The sequence below is a fragment of the Physeter macrocephalus genome, unplaced genomic scaffold, assembly GCF_002837175.3.
Source record: "Physeter macrocephalus isolate SW-GA unplaced genomic scaffold, ASM283717v5 random_1119, whole genome shotgun sequence".
Lineage (NCBI taxonomy): Eukaryota > Metazoa > Chordata > Mammalia > Artiodactyla > Physeteridae > Physeter > Physeter macrocephalus.
In genome coordinates, this window is record NW_021146848.1 from 13,432 (window position 1) to 25,000 (window position 11,569).

At 52.3% G+C, this 11,569-nt stretch overlaps 2 non-coding genes across 2 annotated transcripts; one reads left to right on the forward strand and one right to left on the reverse strand.

Annotated features, from left to right (window-relative positions):
• Positions 1–2,762: 2,762 nt before the first annotated feature.
• TRNAC-GCA (transfer RNA cysteine (anticodon GCA)) lies at positions 2,763–2,834 on the forward strand. The gene has a single exon. It is a non-coding gene; the product is annotated as a tRNA-Cys (tRNA).
• Positions 2,835–4,472: 1,638 nt separating this feature from the next.
• On the reverse strand, positions 4,473–4,544 carry TRNAC-GCA (transfer RNA cysteine (anticodon GCA)). Its single transcript has one exon. It is a non-coding gene; the product is annotated as a tRNA-Cys (tRNA).
• Between the last annotated feature and the right edge of the window lie 7,025 nt (positions 4,545–11,569).

Sequence of the window (11,569 nt, forward strand, 5' to 3'; positions counted from 1 at the left end):
AATAAATATAGTTGATTTACAATTTTGTGTTAGTTTCAGGTGTACAGCAAAGTGATCCAGTTATACATATATTTTTATATATTTTTTCATATTCTTTTCCATTATGGTTTATTACAGGATACTGAATATAGTTCCCTGTGCTATACAGTAGGACCTTGTTGTTTATCCATTCTATATATAATAGTTTGCATCTGCTAATCCTAAACTCCCAAGCCATCCCTCTCCCACCCCTTGGGCAACCACAAGTCTGTTCTCTATGTCTGTGACTCTGCTTCTGTTTCCTAGGTAAGTTCATTTGTGTCATATTTTAGATTCCACAAATAAGTGATATCATATGGTATTTGTCTTTCTGTTCCTGATTTTACTTAGTATGGTAATCTCTAGGTCCATCCATGTTGCTGCAAATGGCATTATTTCATTCTTTTTTATGGCTGAGTAGTATTCCATTGTATATATGTACCACATCTTCTTTATCCAGTCACCTGTCGATGGACATTTAGGTTGTTTCCATGTCTTGGCTATTGTGAATAGTGCTGCTATGAACACGGGGGTGCATGTATCATTTTGAATTATAGCTTTGTCCAGATATATGCCCAGGAATGGGATCACTGGATCATATGGCAACTCTATTTTTAGTTTTTTGAGGCACCTCCATACTGTTTTTCACAGTGGCTGCAGCAATTTACTTTCCCACCAACAGTGACTCTAAAGAAGAGTCATTCTTGATTCTTCTCTTTCCCTCATCTTTCTCAAGCCATCCAGTGTACAGGAAGGACATGGCTCCCCTGCCATGGTCAATCTGGATGCCTGCTCTCCTCTCTAGCTCTGCTGTTCCCCCTGTGATAAGCTAAAAAATGGGCCTCCAAATATGTCCACATCCCAAGGCCCTTGTGAATATGTTATCTTACATAATAAAAGGGACTTTCTAGATGTGATTAACGGTCTTGGGTTGGGGACATTATCCTGGATTATCTGAGTAATCAGAAGAGTCCTTATAAGAGGGAGGCAGGAGGATCAGAGTCAGAGACGGAGAGACATGGGGATAGGAGCAGAGATCAGAAGGTGAGGAGATGCAACTCTGGCTATGAAGATGGAGGAAGGGGCCATGAGCCAAGAAATGCTGGCAGACTCTACAACCTACAAAAGTCAAGGAAACTGATTCTACTCTAAAGCCTCCAGAAGAAATGCGGGCATACCAGGACCTTGATTTTAGTCCAGTAAAATTGATTTTGGAATTCTGACCTCCAGAACTGTAAGGTAATAATACATTTGTGTTGTTTTAAGCAAATAAGTATGTGGTAATTTGTTACAGCAGCAACAGGAAACTAATACGTCACTGTAGTCTCAGACATCGCTACCATCTCTCACTTGCACTGTTGCAATAGAATCCTACCTAACCTCTCTCTCTCTTTTTAAAAATTTTATTCTGTCCACTTTTCTTCTTTTTCTTTATTGTGGTAAGAACACTTAACATGAGATCTACTCTCTTAACAGATTTTTAAGTGTACAATACAATGCTGTTAACTATAGGCACAATGTTCAACAGCAGCTCTCTAGAACGCATTCATGTTGTATAACTGAAACTGTGTACGCATTGATTAGCAACTCCCAGTTTCTCTCTCCTCATCCCTGGCAACCATTATTCTACTCTCTGCTTCTGTAAGTTTGATTGTTTTAGGTACCTCATGTGAGTAGAATCATGCAGTATTTGTCCTTCTATGATTGGCTTATTTCACTTAGCATAATGTCCCCTGTTGTCGCATATAGCAAAATTTCCTTCTTTTTAAGGCTGAATAGTATTCCATTGTATGTATTCTCTGTTTCTATTCTTCACTCCCTGTAAATCTCCCCCACAATAGCGTGAATGATGATTTCCATTCCCTCCGCTCAAAACTGTCCAACGGCTGGCTTTTCATCCATTTGGAATAAAATCCAAACTCCTTACTTGGGCCTATAAGGCTCTCTGGCTACTTCTCCAGCTCTCTTGAATCACTCTCCCCTGTTTCATGTTCCTCCGGCTACTCTGGCCCTACGGCCTTTGCAGTGGCCGTTTCCTTTAGCTGGAATGCCTGCCCCTGACAGATGGGCTGGGCAAATGGCTGTCTCTTTCATATCATTCACATCTTAACTCCAAAATCACCTGCAAAGAAAAGTTTTCCATGACTATCCACCTTGAAATACCCCCCTGGACCTCCCTAAGACACCATCTTGTTTTTCATTGTAGTCACTTCCCTTATTAGTACTGGGCATTTCCTTGTTTATTCATTTGTGCATTTGTTTCTATTCTAACTCCACTAGATTTTAAACTCAGTGAGACTGAGAACCTGTGTGTCTTTCTATTTGAAAGTATGTTCTGCACTTAGAGTGGGGCACATAGTAGTTGCTCCATAAAAAGAGAGAGGGACCACTAGAGAATACAGCCCAGGAAAGTCTCTCAGTGGAGATATCTGTTCAGCTGGTGTTTGCATTCTTTTTAGAGAGACCAGGGGAAAGGATTCCCTATTCAGTTTTGCAAGAAGCTCTTCTCTGACTTCTTAGGGTGAAGAGATGAGTGGGATTGTGGATAAAGAATTGAACCTAGAAAAGGCGGATTGGTACCTAAGTTCACATGTTTTCAAAATTCCACGTTTTTAGTTAGTCTTTTTAAACTCGTTATTACTAAATTCAGTATCATGTAACAAGAAGAAACTAATTTTGGATAGTTTCAGAAGGAAAAATTTGGAATGGATTTAAAAAGAATTTACCAAGTCCCTACCTATAGAGGGGGTATAGCTCAGTGGTAGAGCATTTGACTGCAGATCAAGAGGTCCCCGGTTCAAATCCGGGTGCCCCCTAGTCTACCTGTCACTTTTTCACAGCCACTCAGGTTAACCCCAAATAACTCATGAGTCTGAGGTTTCTGAATCCAGGATCCAAAGAGGATCCTGGAGATCCTCTTGCACCTGGTGGATTTTTTCTCTCCCCAGAAGTCGCACAGGGGTGACTCTACCATGTTTCAACTGAATACTCCCACTCAGTGGCAAGAAGCCTCAGCAGGCAGAAAGAAGGCTGAGACCATTCCAGTCCCTGAGACTTTTCCAGACTTATTGTTTTAATGTTAATTACAGTTTCTTTGCGGGGGGGGGGGGGTGAGTGATGGAATGTTGGGGCGGGGCAATATTATTTTGCCTAGTTCATACTCTGACCAGGCAGATTAGAAGAGAATCCAAGTTCAGAAGGTTTATATAGTGGCGAAGTTTAACAGGACACAGCATAGATGTAAGAAGGAGGGTGAAAAGTGGACAGCTTTCTCTTTCTTTATATTAGTTCAAAGGCAGGGCTTTGGCCCGTTACACCTACAGGTGGTGAGATTGAGGCCTGGTGTCCAGGAAAGGGGTGAAAAATTAGTTATTTCTCGGGTCTGGGCTTTGCACCGCACAGCAGATCTGTTTAATCGCCATATCCAGCTTCGCGACGCATCGCACAGTAATGGGAGCCGTGGGGAAAAATGCATTCGAGTAGTATTCCCCCAGGGCCCAGAGGGCTGACACAACCAAATTCCGAGTTTAAAATATCACAACTGCCCCCTGTCTGAAGAAGCATGCCTCTCCCACTATTCTTTCTTTTTCCTTTTTTTGGGCAAAACCTGGTCGAGAGGCCTTGCTCCCTTCTCGTTTTCCTCCGACCCAATAGTGATACTGTCAGTCACGCAGCCAATAGATATCTGTCCCCATCTTTACGTTATGAAACTTGATGGCCTTTTATTATTTGTTCAGTGGTTCTCAAAGTGTGGTCCAGCAGCATCAGCATTCCCTGAGAACTTGTTAAAAATGCACATTCTCGGGGTCCCACTCCAGGCCAAGAGAATCAGAAACCGGGAGGGGCTTTAACAAACTCTCCAGGTAATTCTGACGCAAGCTCAAGTTTGAGAACCACGTCATTAGTTTATATCAGTTTACATCCGGATGTAACTTTATTTTTGTAAATTAAATGAACTTTTGGGTCGGCATTGGCCATTTCGACGTTCTCGAAGTGCTTTCACTCTGCCGGTGGCATGAGCAATAGGGAAAGGTGAACACGGCATGCGCCTCTCACCGGTAATAAAGAAAGTTTAAGTTGGAGAAAGTCTGTGTCTCTGGGTTTCCTTCCCTTGACCCAGCCCCACCCAAAACTGAACACGAACTTGGGGAAGTCTTGTCTCCTGAACCAGCTCCTGGAACTGCCTGACACCCCTGAGGCTGCCAGCGGTGACCGCAGAAATCCTGATACCGCTGGCGTGGGTAGTGGGGACCTGCAGCTTTTGTACCTGATTTGTGCCTGTACCCACCTCCTCTTCCTGTTGAGTACGAAGTAAAGCCGAAAGCTTTCCGTTACGGTTGGAAAATAATTTTTAAATAGCTTTTCTCTGCTTTCCTTAACCTAGAACCCAAGGTTAAAATATGAGTCAAGAATAAATTATACTAATTACATAAATTTAGGGAAAAGAAGCTACGAGGGGGCACCCGGATTTGAACCAGGGACCTCTTGATCTGCAGTCAAATGCTCTACCACTGAGCTATACCCCCACGCCGTTCGTGCGCTTGGATACTGCTCTTTTGGGCGTTAAGTCAACGCTACACCAAAGGTGGAGAGTAAGGATATGGAGAAAGGAACGAAAGAGGAAAAGGGGCCAAGCAGAAAGCAGAAGGCCCCCGGATCCGGGGAACCACAGGAAAGCTGCACGGCAGAGGCGCGGGGAAGGAAAACCTAACTAGGGCTGCGAGGCGCTGAGTCCTGGCGGGAGGGACTGGTTCCGCCCTACAAATGTGGGAAAGGATGTTGCAGGGGTAGACTAATGGGGGCGAAGCAGGGGCTTCCCGTTCGGTCCGCAGGTTCTCGCCGGGTACCGACGGGTACAAAGGAAGTCTCCAAATCTGGAGAATCTGATTTGGTGTTCGGGTGGGCTCAAACCCCACCCTGGCGGGGTGCGAGGGGTTTGCCCGCCTCCTGCAGCCCAGGCGCCCAGATGTGCAGCCAGATCGGCTCCGCCTCGCCGGAAGTGCCCTGGGCAAGGTCGTCTGTCCGCGCCTAGCCTCCGAGCCTATCTCTCCAGGGCTCCTTCTGCTTGGGAGCTCACCTAGGCGCGTACCCCCGGGCCCGCAGTCCTCCCCGAAACCCGCCCCCGCGCAGCCCCGGGTCTCCCGCGGAGCGCGCCTCGCCGCGCGCGCCCCTGCCCGCGCCCGCGGCGCGTCCCCGCCCCGGTACAGCCCCTCCTCCCCGCTGTGTTTATTAGGGGAAGGAGGGCGGAGGCGGAGGCCAGTTCCCTAGCTCCAGCCGCCGTCGCCGTCGTCTGTGCAGTTGCAGCCGCGGCCGTCTCCCGCCAGCTCGCTACGGGGAAAGAGAACGTGCGCGAGCTACGGCGTCCCCGCCCTAGCCTTTCCCGGAACCATGAATCCCAACTGCGCCCGGTGCGGCAAGATCGTGTACCCTACGGAGAAGGTGAACTGTCTGGATAAGGTGAGACGCGGGACCCGGAGACGCGTCTTTGCAATCCCCGAGCAGTGCTCCAGATCGGGGGAGGAGAGCGGGGCTGGGTCTATGCCGCCTCATCCCCGCGATCCTGGGAGGAGGGAGGGAGGGCGGTGTCGTGGGGTGTGGGGACAGACCCGTCTGGAAACCAGGAGATCTGGGGCGAGGCAAGGAGTCCACGCGTGGCGGGCAGCCACTACTGGAGAAGTGGGCTCTGTGCCCAGGGGTTGGGAGGACGCGAGTGGAGCAGGGAAGGCAGGCCCCGGAGTGGGGGTGGGGGGAGTGAGGGAAGGTTAGGGGTGCAGTCCCGCCCCCTAGGGCCGGGAGAGTGAGAGGAGACGGCCGCTCCCTCTCCCCGCCTCGCCGAGCGCCAAGTAGGCGGAAGCGCTGGGCGCTGGGGGAGGGGGCGGCGGGGGGGCGGGGCAGAGGTTGGGGGCCCCAGAGAAACCGTCCGCTCCGGCGGCGAATGGCCGGCCTTCCTGGCCTGGAGACTGGAGCGCGGGGGCTGTCAGCCGGCGAGTGTTGCATCTGGTGAACTGGCCTTCGGATAAGGCCCCAAGCCCCACTGCGAGACCCCTTTTTTTGCACGACCTGCAGTCCTCTTGGTGGGTCAGCGGTTGATGGACTAGCAGACGTCCTCCGTAGCTTCCCAGCCCCCACCTCAAATTGGAAGCCAACTCCCAGTGCTAGTCCGCCCAGCCGGGCCGGGGCGGGGTCGCGTGCTGGAGTAGGGTGGGTGGGGGTCGCTTCACAGAAATCTCCTGAAATTGTGCTCAGAGGCTGAGTCCAGCTTGTAGAACAAAGAGCTAACTTTTCAAAGCAGGTTTCCCCAGTGGAGGGTGGGGTTGGCTGAGTTCAGGGGAAGCCAAGAAAAGGGGGAGGTGTTAGGGGGAAGGGAAGGTGGCCTTCTGGAAATTCACTGTCCCCTGGGGGCCCTTACGCGTCTTCTTCCTCTCCCCCCGCCCCAATCATGCTGGACTCGTTCATCTGGTTGCCATTATACTTTTGGAGGGGGGCGGAGAGTAGAACTGGGTATTTCCGGCAGTTTGGGGTAGGATCCTGGCCTCTTTTAATCTCCCGAAGATCCTAGGGCAAAATCCACCTCCTCTCTGCATCCCCTCCCCAGTCTGGAGGAGAAGCCTGTGTGATTTTGTCCCCCTCCTCATCGTGCCTGTCATCCACCTTCTAAAGCTGGCTCCAAGTCCAAAGATTCCCTCCTTCCCGTCTGGACTGGCAGGGGCTGGGGGTCATGGGATGGAAGAGGGGTGCAGAGCCCACCTGGAGCCAGGTTTTGTTTGGGAAAGGGTAGTTCGTTGGATACTTTTGTCTTTCCCCTCCACCTTGGGGTTGGTGCTTCCTCAGTGACCTTTGGTCTCTGAGTCAGGGTGAGGGGGTGGGGTTCTAAGGTTCTGAGATGCATTTGAAATTGCTCTTGGAGGAAAGGGGCATATGGGGCTGCTGCTGTTTCACTGTCCTGGGCCTGGCTGGGCAGGTGGAGAGGAAGGCCATGTTATGGGTACAAGGGATGTGGGTACTGACCTTCCCAATGACCATGCCGGAAGGCAGGATTTGAGCTTGGAGGCAGGACCTGAGAGCTCTCTGTCCTTTCACACTGGGGGTTTTGCCCTTCCCCGGTGGTAGGGATTTGGGTCTCTGCATCTTGAGTTCCCTGTGCCCTCCTTCTTCTGCACGGTCGTGAACTGGGAAGAGGCTGTGGCCACTTTCCACCCACGTAAGGCAGAAGCAATATATGATGGAGGGATTGCTCGCCTGGGAGTTGGGAGACTTGGTCATAGTTCCAAGTCTGCTCCTGCCAGCTCTACGAATGGCTCTAGGCCTCAGTATTCACCATCTATCAAATGGGTATGGTAATGTCTTTTCCTTGAAGGTGGGGAAGTGCACTAAAGTGCCCGGAAGGGGATGTGGTATAGGCTGTGCCCCCCCTACCTTGCTGGGGAACTCTCTCAAGCCCCACACCTTTGGAGTCAGAGGAGAGTGGTGCAGGGATCCTTCAAGGTGCCCTCCCCAGCTGTTCTCTTGCCCTCGCAGAAAGAGGACATTCGGGTGGAGGTTGCCCTGGGAAGTGAGAGTTCGTGATTCCTCTCTCTTTTTAGAACTCTCCTTACAGGAGGTGGCCCTGGGGAGACCTCCCCCCTGCACTGGGCAGGAGGCCTGGAATATCCAGGTATCAGACCTATTCCTCCCAAGCCCCTTCAGGTAGTAAGGGCAGGCACTTGGAATGGGGACCTGGTGCCTGCAGGACTGAGACCTGAGGGGGGACCTTCAGTCCCGTAGATACAGTTGCTAACCAACTTCCCAAGGCTTCCCGTTTACAACAGGAGAGAGCCAAATTAGACTTGCCTGTTTCACTGCAATTTCCCTAAGACACGACATGACCCAGAGCACAAGCTACGTCCTTGGTGTTAGCCTTTTCTCCTCCCTGAGCCTTATCTCCCAAAGGCTTAGCTGGGTGAAAGGCTATGTATGTCACCTCTGATGGCCACCCTGCCCTCAACCTGCCATACCCAGTGTGCTCTGTGTCCTGAATAAATATGTATTGCTGGTGTTTGAGGTTGAGATTTGCTTCCCCGGAGGACTTGTGGGATCAGAGTTGGGGGAGAAACAGGGTGACATCACTCATTCATTCAACAGATATTTATTGAGCATCTACTTTGTGCCAGGCACTCTCAGGGGCTGCTGCAGGGCTCTTGGGGAGGGAGAGGGGCTGTGTCTCACAACGTCCTCTACATTTTGAGGGAGGTGGAGTTTTGTCCCAGACCCTGTGAGGAAGCAGTCGTATCTGGGGACCTGCATTGTCAAGAGTCTTGCCATGTCTGTCTGCCCTGGCTTGCTTTCGCCCGGCTCCTGAACACAGGTGGAGGCATTTGGGAAGGGTGGAGGATTGGTGAGCTGCTAGTTCCCCGGACTCCCCCACTGGGACAGTTCTCTGCCTCTGGCTGTCTGAACCACCCTCCTCTCAGCCCCCACAGGGGGCAGCAAGGTAGAAGGAAGCTGGGCTGGACACAAAAAAGGAGAAAAGGCCTTGCAGCCCTGGTGCCTCATTTCCTAGCTGAGAGCACCCCACGATCATCCCGTGACCATCCATTCATAATAGCTACGGCTTATTGGAACGTGCCAGGCTCAGTCTTCGCAGGAGCCTCACAAAGCAGATGTGATCGCTCCTGTAAATTAAGAACCCCATAATCAGAGGCTCAGACAGGTCATGCGGCTCACTCCCCTTTCCGCCAGAGCTGGAATTCAAATCTAAAGTTCTTCGTGCTCAGCTCTTCTGCCTGTTGTGTTTGCAAAAAGTACTTTTATTTACACTGTGTCATTAATAGTGGTCCCTCCCCTTCCTGACCCTGGCCTGAGGAATGCTCTGGCCCTGGGCTCTTGAACCAGGAATAACACTCCCTGGGAATCTGGGGTGGTGCAGCCACGGTCTATGCCTTTAAGCCAGCCTCCCAGGTGGCCAACTGAGCTAGGCTGGTGACCTGGCCAGGGTGGGGCTAGGGTTGCCCCTGGAGGAGTGAGAAACTGTAACCCTGGGTGACAGGAAGGGAGGGAGAGGTCTCATACTCCAGCCCTGAGTCATAGGCAGCCCGGGTGCAGAGGGCAAGATACCAGGCTGCAGGCACAGCGACCCGAAGTTCACGCATCCCCCTCACCCAGGGCTGTGAGCAGCCACTTCCGCCACCTCCACGGTGATTCCAGAGAGACAGGGCTGGCCCACGCCTCACCCAAGTGCGGCGGCGGGGGGGATCTTGCTTCTGTCCCATCAGCCTCTGTTTGCCTTTCTGTGGAGTTGGTTGCAGCTTTGAAGCTGCAGGCAAGGGAGAGTTGAGGGCAATGCTGGAGCCTAGGAGATGGGCTGAGAGGCTTCTAACAGGCACCAGAGGTCTGGTTTTTGGTGAATAGGGAAACAGTGGACTTCCGGGGCAGCAGGGAGGATTCAAGTTGCATGCCTGGAGGTAACTTTGCTCCCTGAGTCCCGGGAATGCTTCTCTGAAATCTTCTTACCTGTGACCTCTAAGAAAGAGGGGACTCTTGAACTTCCGTGGTGGTCCAGTGATTAAGCCTCTGTGCTTCCAAGGCAGGGGGCTTGGGTTCGATCCCTGGTCAGGGAACTAAGATTCCCACATGCCGCATGGTGTGGCCAAAAAATACAAAAAAGATTAAAAAAAAAAGAAATTGAAAAGAAAGAGGGGACTCTTGCTCTGAGACAGGGCTCGTGGGGCAGGGGAAAGAGGCAGGCAGAGGCTCATTGTGGGGTTGTATTGACTTATTTCCCTGTGTCCTTCACCAGACCCAATTGAGACAGGGATGGGGTTTTTTCATTTGGGGTCCCCTCAGGGTTCCCGGCCCAGGCTTGGCCCAAAGGGGCTGTTGAATGACTTGTCATTTTCTGCCCCTGCTCCCCTCGCTTTCCTACCACAAAAGGACACAGGGGCAGGAGCTGCTGGATTTTCTTGAACCTTGGAGCCCTCCTCCAGAGAGGGGAGGGAAGTGATGAGAAGCAGCTAGTGGTGCCAGGCTTGGAGCCTGTGTCATCTCCTCCCAGCACCTCTTTGGGACCGGGAGTTTTAGCTCCTCTTTACAGATGCAGAGACCGAGTTCCGTAGTTACCCTGAAGGTACTCAGTCCACTCTTGTTTTCATTTTTCTGTTCCTGGACCCCCTGTAAGAGAACAGATGACCACTGCCTCAGCCTCTAACATGTGTAGCTGAGAGCAAGGGGGGTGGGGGTGAGGTGGGGAGGAGCTACCGATGGAAATGGGCACCGTTCCCTTGTACGGGGCTCCCCTTCCTCCCAGTGGCAGCTGGTGTGTGTGTGTGTGTGTGTGTGTGTGTGTGTGTGTGTGTGTGTGTGTGTGTGTGTTGTGGAACCCCCGGATTGGCTGTTGGCCCTGTACCTCAGCCTGGCCAGTATACTCTGCCCCCTTCCCAAGGGGCTTGGCTCCAGGGGGTGGACCTGGCTGTCTGCTAGTGTGGAAGTGTCTGTGTCTCTCTTCTTCTCTCCCCCAAGTCAATCAGGGGGCAGCTTCGGAGGTCCCCAGGCCTAGGACAGTGCGGATTCCTGCCTACGTGTGTGTGTGAAAGTGGGTCATGGTCTGGATTCCAGAGAATGTTTTTCCTGGCAGGCCCCTGCGGGGGTAGGGGCCCAGGCAGGGACATGTGCAGCTAAGCAGGCAGAGGCCAGCAGACTGGGTGGTGACAGGGCTGGGGCAATCTGCCAGCGCCTCCCAGGCATTGGGGGAGGGAGAGGGGCTTTCACTTCGCGGGCTGGTGGGGGCAGGGACTACCCCATTCTAGCTTTCCGTAGGTTGTCTGTGCTGGGGTTTTGCACCGGCAGGAGTGTGGGCTGGACTCAGGGATAGGCCCCGGTTGGGGTGGAGGCCCAGCTTACACCAGCCATCCCTTGCTTCCAGATTTCCCGCTGACCTTCTTCCCAAAGAGCAGTTCTCCCGTCACTTCGTTTACTGTTCCACCAGTGGAGAGTCCTTTGGGTCTCCTTGATGGGGAAAGTACCCTGTTAGAAGGTGATTACCCCCCAAATTACCCCGTCATCTCTGGTTGAAGTGGGCCAGGGTGAGGGAGGTGGTATGCCAATGTCTCAGCTTCCTTTTTTCTGTCCCCTTCTCCGAAGTGTCCTAGAAGCACCCCTTCGTTGGGAAACACATTTTGAGAAGCACCTCCTTGGGGGAATTTCCTGACAGGTGGCCAGGAACCGGGTGTGTGCTGGGCACCTCGGAAGTCTGCCTGTGCCCTTCCCTGGCTTCTGGCCTCTTTCTTTGAGGGGTCAGGAGTGTCTCCCTTGGCTGCTGGGAAATGGGGCAGGGATGGGCCAGCTGGGTCACCCCAGCAGCCCGGATTCTGGGGTCCTGGAAGCTGGACTCCTGGTGGGTGCTGATCCAGGGGCCTGGTCCTGGGCTGCCAGGGGCGGATTTCTCTCATTTGCTTGGGTTCGCGTGAACATCAGTGTTTCTCAGGATGGGGTCACCTCTGTTGCATCAGTTCCCCTGCCCTCATGGTCTTTGACTCTCTTCCCCTCCCTCAGCCACCCTGGATGGATCCTTGTTCTG